General features: G+C 38.8%; 1 non-coding gene across 1 annotated transcript; it reads right to left on the reverse strand.

The window, feature by feature from the left end:
- Window positions 1-8,310: 8,310 nt before the first annotated feature.
- On the reverse strand, window positions 8,311-8,417 carry LOC127133633 (small nucleolar RNA R71). Its single transcript, XR_007807586.1, has one exon. It is a non-coding gene; the product is annotated as a small nucleolar RNA R71 (small nucleolar RNA).
- Window positions 8,418-18,353: the final 9,936 nt, after the last annotated feature.

Raw genomic sequence — 18,353 nt, forward strand, 5'->3', positions numbered from 1 at the left:
TAACCAAGTGCTTGTAATTTGAAACTTCATCTGGTACATCTTTGAAGATCCCTTTGAGTTCATCTGCAACATGATCATTGTGAAGCTGTTATTTTGAACCTGTGACTTGAGGAATTCATCTGCTACATGGGCTAATTTGAAGAAGATCATGGGGTGGCTAAGCTTGGATGTGGCTATCTTTATTTGATGTCTTGCTCTTCAAGATTGATATAATTGTGCATTGTGTGTTGCTTGATTCAAAATGTCCAAGGGAATTTGGGTTTCTATAAGACATTCTTATCTATTGGATTGCTACCCATTGGTCAGATCTTTTCAACTCTTAACTTTTAATTTGGTGCATAAGATTAGTCTTTTCATCTCTCCCCATTACTTTAATTTTAAAATCTCTCCCTCCTTTTAAAAGTTCTTCTTTGCTTGAACTAGTTTTGTTCTAAACTTTGACCACTTTGCAAACTAGAAACTTTTGCCTTATGCCATTGCATTTTCAAACTTCTTTTCTTCATCAAAATTGTAAATAGACTTAACCATACTTGACTTAAAATTTTCAAAAGTCAAAAAGAACTAAGTCATTCAAACCATTTTCTAGGCCCTTGTGCCTTTCAAACTTAATTTTTTATTAGAAGCAATGCATCCACTTTGAAATTTATATCACGAACTACGAGGTTTTGATCCCTCATTTTTATGTTGGTACGTAGGCACAAGTCCGAAGGTTTTGTCAAACACAAAAGTATAATTAATGAATTCTCTTCTCATCCCCTCACTCTATTTGTTTGTAAACATCACTTTGTACAAAATACATATGCACACAAAAAAGGGCTCCCTAGGAGTACCTAGGACACTTTGGGTGCTAACACCTTCCCTCTGTGTAACCAACCCCCTTACCTGTAATTTCTGGCATTTTGTTAGTTTTGATTTGGAAACTTCTTACTTTTGGGGTTTGTTCGTACTTTTTCCCTTTTCCCTTGGAAACAATAAAAGCGCGGTGGCGACTCTTGTTATTTGATGTCTTGCTTATCCATAGCTCGATGATCATGAGTTTATCGCTACTGAAATTAAGTGGCGACTCTGTTGGGGAGTAGTCTCCAGTGGGTTTAGCCTACTTTCTTGTGTGTATATAATTGTGTATATGTGATGTATGTATATTTGTTTGTATGATATAATTTGCTTGTTGTGCTTGGTGATCTCTGAGTGGTGAGATAAGTTCTAACCCAAACTTGAGTGCAATTAAGATAGGAGGATGGTATAATCATGTTCGACTTGTGTGGAGTAGTCCTTAACAAGTTGGCTTGAGATCCATCTGCTCAGTGGAGACTCTTTTGGATTTGGAAATGTCACACAAGTATTTGTGGTTAGGCATTACTATATCTAATTTGGGTCCGAGAAGCTGAGGACCATAGAATATTTACCCCCTCTTGGCCTATTTAGGACGTAGTGCGGAAACTGTTCAAGTGTAGACTTGATAACAGTTGTTACGCGATACTACACTCAGACGAGTTTCTCTTGAGAATATTATGTGTCGATGAGTCAGTCATCTTAACCTGTAATATCCGATAGATGGAATTAAGACTCTGGGAACTTTTTAGAACATGATCTACAGGTTTTATCCTTAGTTCACTCCTTTGGGATGGTTCTTACCCAGACTCCATGCTCGTGACTCACAACAAACCCTTGATTCTTGGTTGATCCAATCAAGTCTTGTCAATATCAATGGAACTTGGGTGTTGATAAGGTGTAAACCATAATCCACCAAAATGGATGATTGATCTTGACAATGACTTGATTTATCCCTTGACCTTTGCGTGTTTGCCTTGTGTGTGATCCCTTATTTGTGATTGTTGCATTCATGCATTCATGCGCATCATAACATTCATCACATGAAAAGTTCAAGGAACTGAGATATTATTTGCAAATATTTTCAGGCCATGGATTGTGGACGAAGGAACACTAAGAAGTCCAATTTCAGATGTCCCGACTTGAAAGAGTTAAGGAAGCTAGCATCTTTTGTATTAGATCCCTTGGACTTCAAACAACGTCATGGGAAGCTATTGTCTGTCTTGTCTGCTGATGTGGTTGAAGGACTCTTGAGTGTGTTAGTGCAGTTCTATGATCCTCTCTACCGTTACTTGTCTTTTCCTGATTATCAGCTTGTGCCTATGTTAGAGGAGTATGTCAATCTCTTGGGAATACTTGTTTCTAGTAAGGTACCTTTTAGTGGATTGGAAGAGATTCCCAGATCTCATCTTATTGCTGAAGCTCTTCACTTGAAGAAGTCTGAGATAGAGGCTCATTGGGTGAAAAAAGAGGGATTGTTTGGGTTGCCATCTGATTTCCTCATCAAGGAAGCTACTGCTTTTGCTCAAGCCGATAGTGTGGATGCGTTTGAAGCTATCTTTGTGTTGCTCATTTATGGATTAGCTTTGTTCCCTAACATTGACGGTTTTGTTGATGTTAACGCCATTAGACTTTTCTTGATTGGGAATCCTGTGCCTACTTTGTTGAGTGATATGTACTTCTGTTTACATCTAAGGAATTCTAAAGGTGGTGGAACTATTGTCTGTTGCATTCCTCTTCTGTACAAGTGGTTTATTCCGCACTTGCCTCAGACACCTGCTTTTGTGGAGAACAAACAATGTCTACGGTGGTCTCAGAGACTTATGTATCTCACTAATGATGATATAGTTTGGTATGATCCTTCTTTGAGCAGTTTGGAGATTGTTGATAGCTGTGGTGAATTATCTAATGTGCCTCTCATTGGTACACATGGAGGAATTAACTACAACCCTGCTTTGGCTCGTCGTCAGCTTGGGTTCCCCTTAAGAGACAAACCTAATAACACTTTGTTAGAAGGTCTTTTCTATCAAGAGGGTAAAGATCCCCAACATTTGAAGCAGAAGATTGTGCATGCTTGGCATAATGTGCATAGGAAAGGAAGATCTGAGCTTGGTCTGCACAATTGTGTAGCTTTGGAAGCTTATACTCTTTGGGTGAAGAAGAGAGCTTTGAAGTTGAAGATGCCTTATCCTTGTGAAAGACCTATGTCTATGGTTGTGGTTGAGCCATTAACTCTCCCTAACCAAGATGTAGAGGAGTTGGAAGACGCACTCACCAAGATGAAGCAAGAGAAGGATATGTGGGAAGAGCGTTTCCATGCTTTGAGCAAGAAGCATGAAGAGTTGCAGTTGGAGTCTAAGGACAAAGATGCACTTATTGAGCTACTTGAAGACCGAGTGACAAAGAGACAGAGAGAGCCAGAGGTTTCATCTTCTAGCATGCCTTAACCTTTGGTTGCTTGGAAGAAGATTGTTGATCAGCTTGTCCTCGAGAAGGCTCAGATGAAGGCTTCTTTCGAGACCGAGATTCGACGCATTCGAAGGAAGTACGCGCCTTCAGCCAGATCTTCTGACGTTGTTAGGGATCCTTAGGATGACTAGTTTCATTTTCTCTTGTATTTTTCATTTGGTTTCTGAAATTGTACTCAGTGTAATCCTTCCAATTATATAAATAAAAAGAGATTTTTGTGGTCATTTCAAATTGTTGCAATTATTGTTATATATTTGCACATGATATAGTAAGTTCCTTGAAAATAAATATAAATAAACAAGCATTGCATTTCATGCATCATTTGCATAAGCAGGTTTCTCTTTCGCCAGATGTCTCATTGGTGTTCTTCTGTGCTTCAGCCAAGCTGACTCATCGGTACAACACTCGCGCTAATCATTTGAGAATCATGGAACACTTGGAGCATGAGAACAGAGAGTTGAAGGACGAGATCGCTCGACTGATTGCCATGATGGAGTCAGTATTGGCTGCTCAGAGTCAATCTTCTCCAACGCCCGCAACTCCTCCTCCTCAGAGGACTGTTATTTTAGAGGTGGCTACCTCTACCATGCCTGCTGATGCCGCTCACTTTGCGCCTGCTATGTTTGCCGGATTCCCGTGGGGAATGCCACCGAACTTCACGCCTAAAGACTTTGCGCCTACCTTTGCTTCCATGCCGGTATCTAGCCCGGTCATGTCTGTGCCACCTCCCGTTGTGCACACCTTGCCTCGTGTAGAGGATACCATTTATCATTTTGAGCCGTCTGAGGGTCCGGATGTTTACGAGAAAATGGACGAAATGAAATATCAGTTTCTTGAGTTGCGCAAGGAATTGAAGACGTTGAGAGGTAAGGATTTATTTGGGAAAAATGTTGTTGAGTTATGTTTGGTGCCGAATGTGAAGATTCCGGTGAAATTCAAAGCACCTGACTTTGAAAAATACAAAGGGGGCACATGTCCGCTTAGTCATCTGGTGATGTATGCCTGCAAGATGTCTACCCAAACTAACAACGATCAACGGTTAATCCACTATTTCCAAGACAGTTTGACCGGTGTTGCGCTCCGTTGGTATATGGGGTTGGACAGTGCAAGCATTCGCACTTTCAACGACTTGGGAGAGGCTTTTGTCAAGCAATATAAATACAATGTGGATATGGGGCCTGATAGAGAGAAGTTGAGGTCTATGTCTCAGAAGGACAAAGAGACATTCAAAGAGTACGCGCAAAGATGGAGTGAATTCGCTGCTCAGATCACTCCTCCCTTGGAGGAGAAGGAGATGACAAAGATCTTTCTAAAGACCATGAGTTCATTTTATTATGAACGAATGATTGCTAGTGCCCCCAGTGACTTTACCGAAATGGTAAACATGGGGATGAGGATTGAGGAAGGTGTCCGAGAAGGACGTTTGTCAAAATATGAAGCATCGTCAAGTAAGAGGTCTGGCAGTAGCTTTGGGAAGAAGAAGGAGAGCGAAACAAATGCAATAATCAGTGGGAGGCAAAGGAGGCCTCAGATCAGAAGAAATCAACAACCCCATCAACACCATCATCAAGTATCTTCAATCATTCAAGTATTTTCCAATAATCAATCAGTACCAATTCAACAATTACAACAACGTCAATCGCAACAACCGCAACAACGAACAAACACCTACAACAACAAAATACAAACAACAATCATCAGCAACAAATCTTCGAGAGGAAGGAGGTATCTTTTGACCCAATTCCTATGTCTTATGCAGAACTGTATCCATCTTTGGTTCTCAAGAACCTACTCCAACCGAGAAACCCGTCGCAAGTTCAAGAACCACTTCCATGGTGGTATAAGCCTGAACTCCATTGTACTTTTCACCAAGGTGCACCCGGACATGATATAGAAAACTGCTACCCACTCAAGTATGAGGTTCAAAAGCTGATGAAGAGTGGAATGGTGTCCTTTGAGGACCGTGCGCCGAACGTGAAAGCAAATCCATTGCCCGCTCATGGAAATTCTTCTGTTAATATGGTGGATGGTTGCCCTGGCGAGTTTAAGGTGTTTGATGTTCGTTTCATCCGAAGGTCCTTGGTGCAGATGCATAAGGATATTTGTATGGTAAGTGATTGTGAGCATGACCACGATGGTTGTGCTGTTTGCAGTATCAATTCAAGAGGTTGTGAGGTTGTGAAAAGGGACATCCAGCGAATGATGGATGAAGGCATGCTTTAAATTGTTCAAACTCGTCATGTAGGTGACGATGTGAATGTCATAGTGCCCATTTTCAAGCAACTAGAGAGATTGGTGATTCAGTATGACAGTAGTAACAGTAACAACATCAACAACAGATCAGTATCGCCGTTAGTTATACGGTTAGCGGGCCCAGTCCCGTATTCATATGATAAAGTTGTTTCGTATCAGTATAATGCTACGATAATGAAATAAGGTCAAGAAGTCCCATTACCTACGGCCAGTTTTGTAGTGAGCATTGCTAATGTTACCAAGGTGACCCACAGTGGTCGTGTGTTTGGGCCGGTGTTCCCAAAGGATAAAGAAGAATCAGTTGTTAGTAAGAATGTGGAAGTTCCTGCTGTAGACCTGATTAGTGCTTCAAAGGGTAAGTCTGGTGAATCCAACGATTTGAAATAATATCACATTCTAGGACTCGATTTAATTAAATTATATTATTATTCACTTCAATTTATTTCATTTTATTCGATACTACTTGGTATTTTGCTTTCTATTTATCTCAGGTAGTTTATTTGAAGCACAAGTGAAAAAGGAAGAAAAGGAGGTGAAAAAAGAAATGAAAAGAAGCAAATTCCACCAAGCCAAAGCCCAGCCCAAAAGCACAAGCACTGCGCCTGTGACGAGCGCCACACAAAGTGTGACGAGCGTCACGCCCTGCCTACTTGTGTTACGAGCGTAACACATGGTGTGACGGACGTCACACCATTCTCCTATATTTTTGGCTTCAGAAGCGCAACAGAGGCACGTTGAAGCCTATTGTTACGCTTGACTATTGGAACGTGAGGATTTTTACACGGAAAGCTTTTGGAAACCGTTACAAAAAGTGAGTAATAATAAATAGTGGCTTTTGGCAAACCCTGCAGGTCTCTCGGCCGTCTCTCTTCTTCATGCTTTTTCTATTCCCGCCGTGCAAGCATACTTTACAACATTATTTTTTGTAGTTTTTACTTTTCTTTGCAATTTCTATTTTCTTTTTCAGTCAAGCTTTCAGTACTTAATTAATTTTTCACACAATAGTTTCTACACCAGAAAATATTGTGTATCTTTTACCGGATCTAACCTTACGTTAGACCCTAGGTTTTTTTTATTCCTTCACTTTTATTTTCCTGTCCGACTGAAGAATTCAAGAACAAATCCAACTGGTTTGTGGTGGAGTGTTCAAGATTGCCATTAATTATTCAGGTTCTTTAATTATTGTTTGAATTTATATATGCCCTGCATTATTGTTTATTTATATTGTTTGCATGAGATGGATTTATTTAAGCATGATGATTGTTTAGATCTGTTTAGCATGTCTGGCTAATTTATTTAGGTATCGGTATGTAAAGTAAGTGGAATGAAGGAATCAAAACTAAGTTGGTTTAATTACGTTTAAAAATAAAGTCACTCTTTTTATGGTCTCAATTTATAGGTTTAATAACAAAGTTTTTGTACGAGAGTAAAAGACATAAAGAAGTTAAATTCAATAGAACGAGAGTTTGAGTTTTTAACTGGACATAGTAAATTGAGCATTAATTCTAAATCAGGGCGAAAGCAATTTTTAGAGTTAATTAAATTCTAATCTTTTTCAAAAAGTATTTTTAAAAGTTAAATGTGAGGACGAGAGTTAAGCATTTGAATTTAATTATATAATCTAAGTCAACAGAGCGAGAGTTTGAGACGAAGGTGTTTAAACAATTAGTGTTTTCTTAAAAAGAGCTTCTATAGATTCTGCTGTTTTCAAAAAGTGATTTTGGACTTAACTAATAAGTGACAGCTACGTTAATATAAAGTCATAGTCTATTCAACAGAGCGAGAGTTTGAGAAAAGATCTTTAATCAATAGTATTTACTGAAAAGATTTATTTTAAAACCAAGAAAACAACGAAGATTTGATTCCCTAATTACGACGAACTACATACCGATATCCGCTTAATTGATATTTAATTTAGATCTAGTTTTAGTTTTAACTTTTCCCCCGAACAATCAAAGTATCATCCGCCTTAGCTTTACGATGTAACCTTAGAAAACGGTATATCGATTCATAAGTCCCTGTGGGATCGATATCTTTTAAAACTACGCGATAGAACTGTGCACTTGCAGTTTGTACCCCAAATTCGACTCATAAAGTCGCGATCAAGTTTTTGGCGCCGTTGCCGGGGACTTTTATTTAGTCGATATCGTAACTCTTCTGTCACGCTGTAGAGACTAAGGCTTATTTTTATTTTTATTTCTTTCGTTGATTTGTATGCCACACACTCGCTCTCAAGGCGAGCCGTTCTACTTACGAATCAACGACATCGAACTATATCTCCGAGTCTTACGACGAATTCGGGAATATCGTGCTGCAAACAATCTCCCTCCAATCGAAATTCCTGATCTCAAAAATCTTCTTCCTTCACCGATACCCGAGATGGCAGAACCAGCTCGTGCTCTTCGAGATTACGCCGCTCCATCGCAAGATGAGCCGCATTCGAGTATTGCTCCACCCGCAATCGAAGCAAACAACTTCGAACTTAAACCTTCACTGTTGCAGGCAGTGCAACAGAACCATTTCTCTGGAAATCCTACCGAGGATCCAAACCTTCATCTATCCGTATTTGTCCAATACGCTGATACTGTTAAAGCTAATGGTGTCACTTCAGAGGCAATTCGACTTCGCCTTTTTCCTTTCTCGTTAAGAGATAAAGCTAGAAGATGGCTTCAGCCTCTTCCTTCCAACTCGGTTACCACATGGAACAAGTTGAAGAAAGTCTTCCTTGCCCGATATTTTCCTCCAAGCAAAACAGCTATGTTGAGAGCCTAGATAAATGGATTTAAACAGAAAGATAACGAGTCTCTTTTCGAAGCATGGGAAAGATACAAAGACATGATGAGACTTTGTCCATACCATGGTTTAGAGGACTGGTTAGTAATTCATACCTTCTATAATGGTCTCTTGTACAACACGAGGTTAACAATAGACGCCGCCGCAGGTGGTGCACTTATGAACAAACCTTACGCTGATGCTTATCAACTTATCGAGAGCATGGCCCAAAACCACTATCAGTGGGGAAGCGAAAGAACAATGGTAGAAAAACCTCAGGCGAAAAGTGACATGTACGAGATAAGTAACCTTGATCATGTTAATGCAAAAGTGGATGCTCTGGTCCAGAAAATTGAAAGTTTGAATGTATCACCTCCAGCCACCGTGGTTGCCATAACTCAGAATTGCGAAGTCTGTGGAATCCAAGGTCACACTCCTGCAGATTGTCAGCTCCTAACAGGAATCCAAGCAGAGCAAGTAAACTATGCTCAAGGAAATCCCTACTCGCATACCTATAACTCCAACTGGAAGAATCATCCTAATTTTTCATATAAGAGTAATAATGCCTTATAAGCGCCTGGACAAGCTCCAAATCAAGCCCCAACTATACCTCCTGGATATCAAAAGCCGATCCCATCTATACCTAACAATAACGTTCCCAGGAAATCCAACTTGGAAATCATGATGGAGAACTTCATAGCTTCTCAACATCAAACCAATAAAGATTTCTTAAACCAGAATGTACACACTGGCGAATAAATTAAACAACTAGCAAGTAAAGTAGATGCCCTGGCTACCCATAACAAGATGCTGGAAACGCAAATATCACAAGTAGCTCAACAACAAGCGCCTACTGCTGCCCCAACTGGTACTTTTCCTGGACAACCCCAACCTAACACGAGAAGCCACGCTCATGCAATCATACTAAGAAGTGGAACGGAAGTGGAAGGACCGTCTGATCCAAGGATAGAAAACCAAAACTCTAAGAAGTCAATTGAGGAAGAAAGTACACCTAAGGAAAAGAAAGAGAGTAATAAGGAAACCGTAGAAAAGAAAGAACCTTATGTACCTCCACCGCCTTATAAACCACCTATCCCTTACCCTCAAAGGCTTATTAAAACCAAAGATGCGGGCCAATTTAAAAAATTTGTTGACCTACTGAAACAATTAAACGTCACAATTCCTTTTACAGAAGCTATTACGCAGATGCCCTCATATGCTAAGTTCTTAAAAGAAATTCTTTCTAATAAAAGGAAAGTTGAAGAAAGCGAAACCGTTACACTCACTGCTGAATGTAGCGCTATAATCCAGAATATGCCTCCTAAACTTAAAGATCCAGGTAGTTTCTCTATACCCTGTCACATAGGAAAATTTGTCATGGATAAAGCCTTATGCGATTTAGGAGCCGGTATTAGTGTTATGCCTTTATCCATATGCAAGAAACTAGAAATGGGAGAATTAAGACCAACTAAAATGTTTGTGCAACTAGCGGATCGTTCTGTTAGATATCCTGTAGGAATTCTTGAAAACGTTCCCGTGCGCATATGTCAATTCTACATTCCAACCGATTTTATAATTATGGACATAAGAGAAGATGAAGTTACACCCATTATATTGGGAAGACCATTCTTAGCAACTGCCGGTGCGATCATAGACGTAAAACGAGGACGACTCACTTTCGAAGTAGGAGAACAGAAAATTGAGTTCATTCTTTCCCAATTTTTGAAAGCACCTGCAATAGATGACACATGTTACTTCATGGATATCATCGATGAATGCATAAAAGAAACAGAGTTAGAAAAGGACAAATCGTCTGACTATCTTGTAGAAGACAAACTCAACCAATGTTTAGCAATAACACCGGATCCTATGCAATGCCTTAAGAAACCAACCCTAGACCTGAAAACACTTCCCAAAAATCTGAGATATGAATTCCTAGACTTAGAACTTGAACGACCAGTGATAGTTAATGCAGACCTAGGAAAACTCGAAACCGAAAAACTCTTGCATATCTTAAGAAAATATCCAACCGCACTAGGATACAACATCACCGACCTTAAAGGAATAAGTCCTTCTATTTGTATGCACCACATCATGCTAGAAGAAGACTGTAAAACCTCTAGGGAACATCAGAGGAGACTGAACCCTATCCTGAGTGAGGTAGTGAAGAAGGAAGTAACCAAGTTATTAGAGGCAGGTATCATATATCCTATATCTGATAGCAAATGGGTTAGTCCGGTACACGTAGTACCAAAGAAAGGAGGTATAACAGTTATTGAAAATGAAAAAGGAGAAACTATAACCAAACGAATCGAATCGGGATAGAGAATATGCATTGACTATAGGAAACTAAACAAAGCAACCCGAAAAGATCATTTCCCTTTACCATTCATTGACCAGATGTTAGAACGATTAGCAAAACATTCTCATTTCTGCTATCTAGACGGTTATTCAGGCTTCTTTCAAATACCAATTCATCCTGATGACCAAGAAAAGACAACATTCACGTGTCCTTTTGGTACCTTCGCTTATCGACGAATGCCGTTTGGCTTGTGCAATGCTCCTGCAACCGTCCAAAGGTGCATGATGGCGATATTCGCCGATTTTCTCGAAAACATCATGGAGGTATATTATGGACGATTTTTCCGTATGCGGACAAAGCTTTGAAGAATGCCTTGAAAACCTAGAAAGAGTTCTAGAACGATGTGTAAAAGTAAACCTAGTACTTAATTGGGAAAAATGTCACTTTATGGTACAAGAAGGAATTGTTTTAGGACACATCATCTCAAATAGAGGAATTGAAGTAGACAAAGCCAAAATAGAGGTAATCGAAAACCTTCAACCTCCGAAAACTGTGAGAGAAGTCCGAAGCTTCTTAGGACATGCTGGTTTTTACCGACGATTCATTAAAGACTTCTCTAAAATAACTAAACCTTTGACCGGACTATTGATGAAAGATGCTGAATTCATCTTCGACAACAAATGTTTAGAAGCATTCCAAACTGTAAGACCCCAATTTTGGGCCCTAAGATCCCTCATGGCCCATATCATTCACATCATAACCTCAAGGATCACTGCATGCCTTTTCCCTCCTAGTGGGTAGATTGCCTTGTGGTTTGTTTCTTGATCACCAAGCATACTTTGCATTTGTATATCTTTGCCTTTCATATGTTTATCATTCAAAAGTACAAAAATATTGTCAGTCTAACCTTGTTGCTTGCAGTTGAAGCAGTCATCAGCAATTAGGTCAAAGTCAGTCTTTGATCAGTCAAAGCAATGGATGGTGGCCATTCTTGCAGAATTTGGGCACCATGTTCAATAATCAAAAGTTCATATGACTTGAGACATCATTTGAAGTCGAGTCCTCAAAGAATTAGGGTTGGGAATTCATCAGAAGAGGATCAGTCATTCAAAACCCTAGCAAAGTCAAACTTGGTCAACAGTTGATTTAATCAAGAATTTGATGGATAGAATTGATCTGAAGGAGTTCATTCATGCTTGTATAAGCCTCATATATCATGTCAAGCCTCATCATGGAAGAAAATCAAGTCAAATCAGAAATTTTCCAGAAATAGAAAGTGGACCTGTAATTTCAACTGCCAAAAATGGAAACTTCTTGATCTTAAACTTACATCATGATACAAGCTCCAAATGAATTTTTGCCCAACATGAAAGTTGAAGATCTTGTCTTCCCATTTTCAAAAAGTCCAAGAACATCAAAATCCCATGTGTGGTTGTCAAGATATGATCAAATCATTTTCACCAAATTTTGAACTTCAACAAGCCATATCTCTCAAACCATAAGGCCAAATTTGGTGGGGTTTTTTCCTACAAACCACATTTTTCATCCTCTTTCCAAAAATATAAATTTCATGACCTAAAACCTTACCATTCAAAATGGCATTTTTGGACCTATTTCATTTAAAATCAAAGTTTGACTCAAAGTTGACTTTTTGATTTATGGACTTTTTCTCATTTTTGCCAATTGGGAAATGTTCCATATATCATTTGTGACTTGCTTCAATCCCAAATTCATGTCCATACCATTACTATACCATAATTTTGGCAAAAGTGCATAATTTGTTAGTTTTTGCAAAGGAGAGCATAAGAGTAAAAGAGAGTACAACAAGGACAGCAGGTCTGCAGCACACAAAACAGCAATTGTGCTGGCCACTAGCAGCTTGTAGCAGGCCCAAACTCTCAGCAAAAACACACCTCCACTTCATTTATGGATAGTTAGCAATTTTGGCAAATGGAGCTCATTAAGCTAATCCAGCTTATCATTCCTTAAACCAATCTAAAACAGACATATAAAGTCTCTTTTCTGACATTTGCAGCCCTAGTGTTCACAGCCTCCACAGACCAAAAACCCTCATTCTCTCTTCTTGCATTTTTGGCAATTGGCTTTTTTCTGCATAAACCATCAACAAACCTCAAATACCCTTGATTCCTCCACGACCTAACCATCATTTAGAACCTTTTGCAAGCATGATTCACCACCTGTTTTGCAGCTCGAATTCTGTTTTCTCTAAGAGCACTCCAATGACAGATTGAGATTTGGGACCTAATCAAGCTTTGTTGAGCTAAGAGGCTTCAAGCGGCATCATCATAAACGTGGACCTGCACCTGTTTGCACTCAAATCAACCAAAACAGCACTGCCTCTGCTTCTGCTCTTCACATTGGTAAACTTTCGAATCCTTCATTTTCTAAATCTATGTTATGCCTTGTATTGTTCATGATGTGCTGAGCCCATTGCAATTTGTGGCATGTAAAATAGTAGAGTTATACATGAAAAATCTGATTTCAAAGTAATATGTCCAAAGTTGCCTTGGTATGTTTTTTGTTGTTTTAGCTCGATTTAGTGATGATAGCTGCTAGAATATGCATGAATGATGTTTGTTTGACATGTTGGTGGGTATAGTTTCATTCTTTGGGCCTGTTTGGTTCTTGATGATTTTACATGATGATGTTGCTTACTGCTGTTCAAAACCCTAAACCCTGCCAAGAAATCCTCATGAAATGTGTTCTGATTGCTGATGTTGTGATGCTACATAAGTACTGATGCTATATCATTGTGTGCTTTTTGCTCAAACTTTGTTTAAAAATGACCACATAATGCCGTTGCCCAAACTTATCAGATGCCCAAATTTTCCCATGATTTTGATGCTGTTTGTTGATTGTTGTTCATGAACATGAGCTTGAAGTTGCCAAGCCATGCTGTTGTTTGTTTTTGTTTGTTTCGATGATGATGAAGTTGAACATGTGTGCGGCTGTTGTTGAAACCTTGTTTTTTCCAAAAATCGTGTTTTATGAAGATTGTCTATTGTTGTTGCTCATGCTACTTGAAATATTTCAATACCTTGCTGCAGTGTAGAACATTATGAGCATGCCTAGAAAATTTACATGATCCATGTTGAATGCTGTTGTTTGTTGGCTGTGTGAGCATCACCATGAAAACCATGCTGCATCTTTTAAAACCCTCATTGATTTGTCAAGGCTATGCTGTTGGGTGGTGTGATCGAATCATGTTGTTTAATGTTTGTTGATAACATGAAGATAATACCATGCTGTGGTTTATTTGGTTTGGTTGATAAATGATGATGAATGTGTGATTGGTGATGAATCATGTTGCTGTTGCTGCTATACCATGCATGCTGTTTCGAAACTTGCCATGACTTCAATGTTGGTTACATAAACCCTGCTGCTGATTTGCTGTCTTAATATGCCCAAACTTTCCATGGTTCATGTTTGTTGTTGTTGGTTAATACTGCATTTTGATGATGAATATTACTACCATGCTGTTGTCTGTTTTGTTTGGATGTTAATGCACACATGATACTATTGCTGCCAAAACCTTGCAACCAATTTTGAAGTTCCTTGGAAACCTTACTTGATGTTGCTTATGATAAGTACATAATGTTGAAAACCATGCTAGTTAAACTCTGCTGCTGTATTGGTATTGGTATGATCACTTGTACTGCTATGGACTGTTTGCTGTGAGAACCTTGCTGCTGCTTCTAATGCCTTAAGCTGCCATGAAAATCCATATGCTTTAAGCTGCCATACTAATTATGATATGCTATTGTGTGTTTGATGTTTGGATTTGCTTGGATGTTGATGAAAATGCCAAGCCATGCTGCACATGTCCTGCCATTGTGTTTAGACCTTAAACTCATGTTCAAAAATTCTTGATTGTGTTTGCCGAAGTTAATGATGTGCTTGTTTAATCTTTCTGGTTTTGTTGAAATTTCATGATGATTGATGAATGATGAAGCATACTGTTGTTTTGAACCTTATTCCTGTCCAGAATTTCTTCATGTTTATGTTGTCCTGCTATTAGCTAGGATTGCTTGTTGATAAATGCTCATGGCCATGTCTTATTGTGGGTGTTGTTGTTCATGATTTGGTGGTTGATGCTTGAATAATGAAGATGAATGCTGTTAGATTTGGGAATCCTAAGTTCAGTTCCAGAAATTTAAGGTTCTTGTGTTTTGTTTGTTTGAATGGTAATAGCATGAGTATCATCTATTTCATTGAATGCTATTTGGAGCTGTTTGAATTGATGATGAACTTGATACCATGACCATTGCTGTTGTCGAATGTGCCCTGCTGTTTGTGATGAACACTGTTGATGATGAATATGCTGTGCTGCTATGTGCTGTTGTTTGGATGCTGTTTACATGATGATGATGGTTGATTGCTGCTGTTTCTAAAACCATAGAACAGAACTCTCCATAGATTTTTCCCATGAGCATGCTTGTTCCAATGCTGTTTGCAATTTTTGTTCACATGCTTCCTCTTATCCAAATCACCTGAAATTTTGCATGAATGATCCTTCACATGTCTAGTTTGTGTATGAATTTTCTTGGATTTAATCTTGCTGTTTTCCATTTAATTGAGAATTTTCTTCCATATGTGGTCATTTGTTGACTTTTTGTGCTATGCCTTGCCAAATCTTTTGTGGAATTCTCATATCTTATCACATGACCATGAAATTTCATATGTGATAACTAGACATCTCAAGCTTTGCATTGGTGTTAATCTCATTCATTTCTCTTCTGTTTTCAAATTGATATGATTTTTTTGAAGTTGACCTATGCTTGTTGACTTTCACCATGCTTACTTGAATTTGGTTTGACTTCATGAATTTCATTGACTGCCTTCCTCTCATCCAAATGCCATGAAATTTTGCATGCTTGCCATGTTAGATGTTAGGATTGAGTGTGATTTATTTCATAATTTTTGAGAATGTTTGAGTTGACTTTTGAATGAAGTCTTTGCTGTTGACTTTTGTATGCTTCTCTTGCCATGCTTTGCATCCCTTTGCACATGAAATGATCATAATGCATGATATAATTATGAATCCAATTGAGAATGCTTCTTGAATGTTTAAACTTGGTTTGGGTTGACTTTTTCTTGCTGCCTTGACTTTTTCTGTCATCTTTGACCCTAGGCTAGTCCTAGTGGTCTTCTAAGCTTACAATTGAGCTGTTTGTTTCAGGTTGAGCACCAATGCCCCAAAGACCTTTCAATTTTGACTAAGTTGGTTGTTTATCATGTGCTAACCCTTGTTTTGTAGGTGACTCATATACTTGAGTCTTTGTGCCTTGCACAATTGCTCCCTCTGTGTGACTATTGGTTCATTTCATTTGCTTTTGACTGTTGACTTGTTTACTAATGAGTTTGACTTTTTCAGGTACTTTAGTTGCCTAAGTTCTTTGAACTTGATTGCTTGCTTTGCTTTTTAGCATTTGCTTTGAGGTATAATTACTTCTTCTTCATGTAGTCTGGAGACCCGGTCTGTTATTTGACCGGGCAAACTGTCTGAAGTCCTCCTTAAGAGGCAATGCCTGTGTGTGTTTAATTTTGTCCTAAGCAGGAAAAGTCCTTCAAGTAAGGCAATTGGTGGAAGGTAGGGATAAGCAATCTATCCCCCACTATTCAGTGTGTCCTCTCTCTGCTCCCATTACATGGTTGAAGCATTGAGATAAATACCCAAGATCTAATCGAGTCAATAATGTGGAGAGAGTCCCTACTTTCTGAACTCCCACACTTTCTTTGATGCTCTCTCTTATTTGAGATAGAAGCAATGAGGCACACCCCTCATCTCCTTTTCATCTGCTTCACCTGAGCCCCTCAATGGCCAGGTTAAGAGCAACCTTTACCCATTACAGTGGACTTTCAAAGTCAAACCCTCTTGTGTGAGCCCCAATTGTTTGGCTATAGAGTGTGTTGTTTGCTATTCATTGATTGATTGATTGCTTCATATGCACTTGCTTGCCTGTATGCTATGCATTTATCATCATCATCAATTGCCATTAGTGCATGATCATCTCATTTGTTTGTGATGTTATCATTGTTGCTTGCCCATTGAGGACAATTGTAAGTCCATCTCTTTGGCCTTTGCTCCTGTGATATGGAAGGATAGAGTGTAAGACCTCATTGGTCACTCATATCTTCTGTTTATCTGTGTGTATGTGAGGATACAGTTATAAGTCCCTGTAAGTTGGCATCTGTTGTCCTGTGATCATGATTTGATCTGTTTGTTGTGTATGTGAGGATACAGTTATAAGTCCCTGTAAGTTGGCATCTGTTATCCTGTGATCATAATTTGATCTGTTTGGTTTGTATGTGAGGTTGCAGTTATAAGTCCCTGTAAGTTGGCATCTGCTTTCCTGTGATCATCGTTTGTTTCATCTGTTTGTATGAGAGGTTGCAATTATAAGTCCCTGTAAGTTGGCATTTGCATTCCTGTGATCATATTGTTGCTTTTGTTCTTGTATGTGAGGATCCATTGTAAGTCCCTGTAATGTGGCATTGGATTTCCTGTGAGCATACTGTGGAGTTAACCTAAGTCCAGATAATTGGCAGTTGACTTCCATATTTCATCTTTGTTCTTTTCTTTTGAGGAGATCCGTGTAAGTCCATTGAGTGGCATCTGATATCCTGTTCTGTTTTAGGAGACTGGTGTAAATCCATCTATTGGTATCCGGTATCCGCTTTTGTTTTCTTTGCCTGTGGAGAGTAGTGTAAGACCATTGAGTGGCATCTGATATCCCGTTTTGTTTTAGGAGATTGGTATAAGACCATTGATTGGCATCCGATATCCGCTTTTGCTTGCTTTGCTTGTTTGTTATTATCCATTGCTATTCCAAAGGACACACTTGAATCATCTGCTATATGATTTCAAGAAGTGAACCTTCTAAGAAGTTTTACTATCCATCCTTCATCCATTCATCCTTCATTATGTCCTAGACTTTTTCACACTTTATCTTTCAAACTTGACGTAAGGGTTGTGCAAACATTTTCATGTTTTCTAACTAAAAACCTGGACTCAAGTCCTTGACCTTTTTTCAAACTTCATTTCATAATACTTTTTCGAATTGATCTTAATCATACTTTGACTTCATTTTCATAATCACAATCAGTAATTCCACTCATTCACTTGTTTTGGCTTTGTCCATTAATCTTTTCATACATGAGCTATAGGTTTGATTTATCTTAGTGGTTGATGTTAATCTCACCTTTTGTCTTTAGTGATTGAATTGTAAGCCTTCCTCGCCTATTATAGGGTTAACCCCTCCCTGGCCAGTTGAAGCTGTTCTCACATGGTGGACGTTGTTGTCTGTATAAGGTTGAGTTTTCTCCCGTGGATAACGTAAGACCTAGGGTTTGTGTTTAAAATTGAACCTAACCCACTTTTGGAAATCTTTTAGCCGAACTACGGCGTTCTGATCCTTACCTTTGATGGAAGGTACGTAGGCAACGGGTTCATCCGTTCGAACCCAAAACCCAATAATAATAAAAAATGTATATTCTTTTCTCACCATCCCAATCATGTTTGCACAATCTTTATGTCATAATAAATAATAATTTAGCATAACAAGTGTGAAAAGGGCTCCCTAGGAGTACCTAGGACGTAGTGGGTGCCTAACACCTTCCCATTGCGTAATTTACCCCTTACCCAGAATCTCTGATCTTTTTATTAGTTTTCTACGTGTAAAACTTCTTAGGCTTTTGTTCGCTT

The sequence above is a fragment of the Lathyrus oleraceus genome, chromosome 3 (assembly GCF_024323335.1).
Source record: "Lathyrus oleraceus cultivar Zhongwan6 chromosome 3, CAAS_Psat_ZW6_1.0, whole genome shotgun sequence".
Taxonomy (NCBI): Eukaryota; Viridiplantae; Streptophyta; class Magnoliopsida; order Fabales; family Fabaceae; genus Lathyrus; species Lathyrus oleraceus.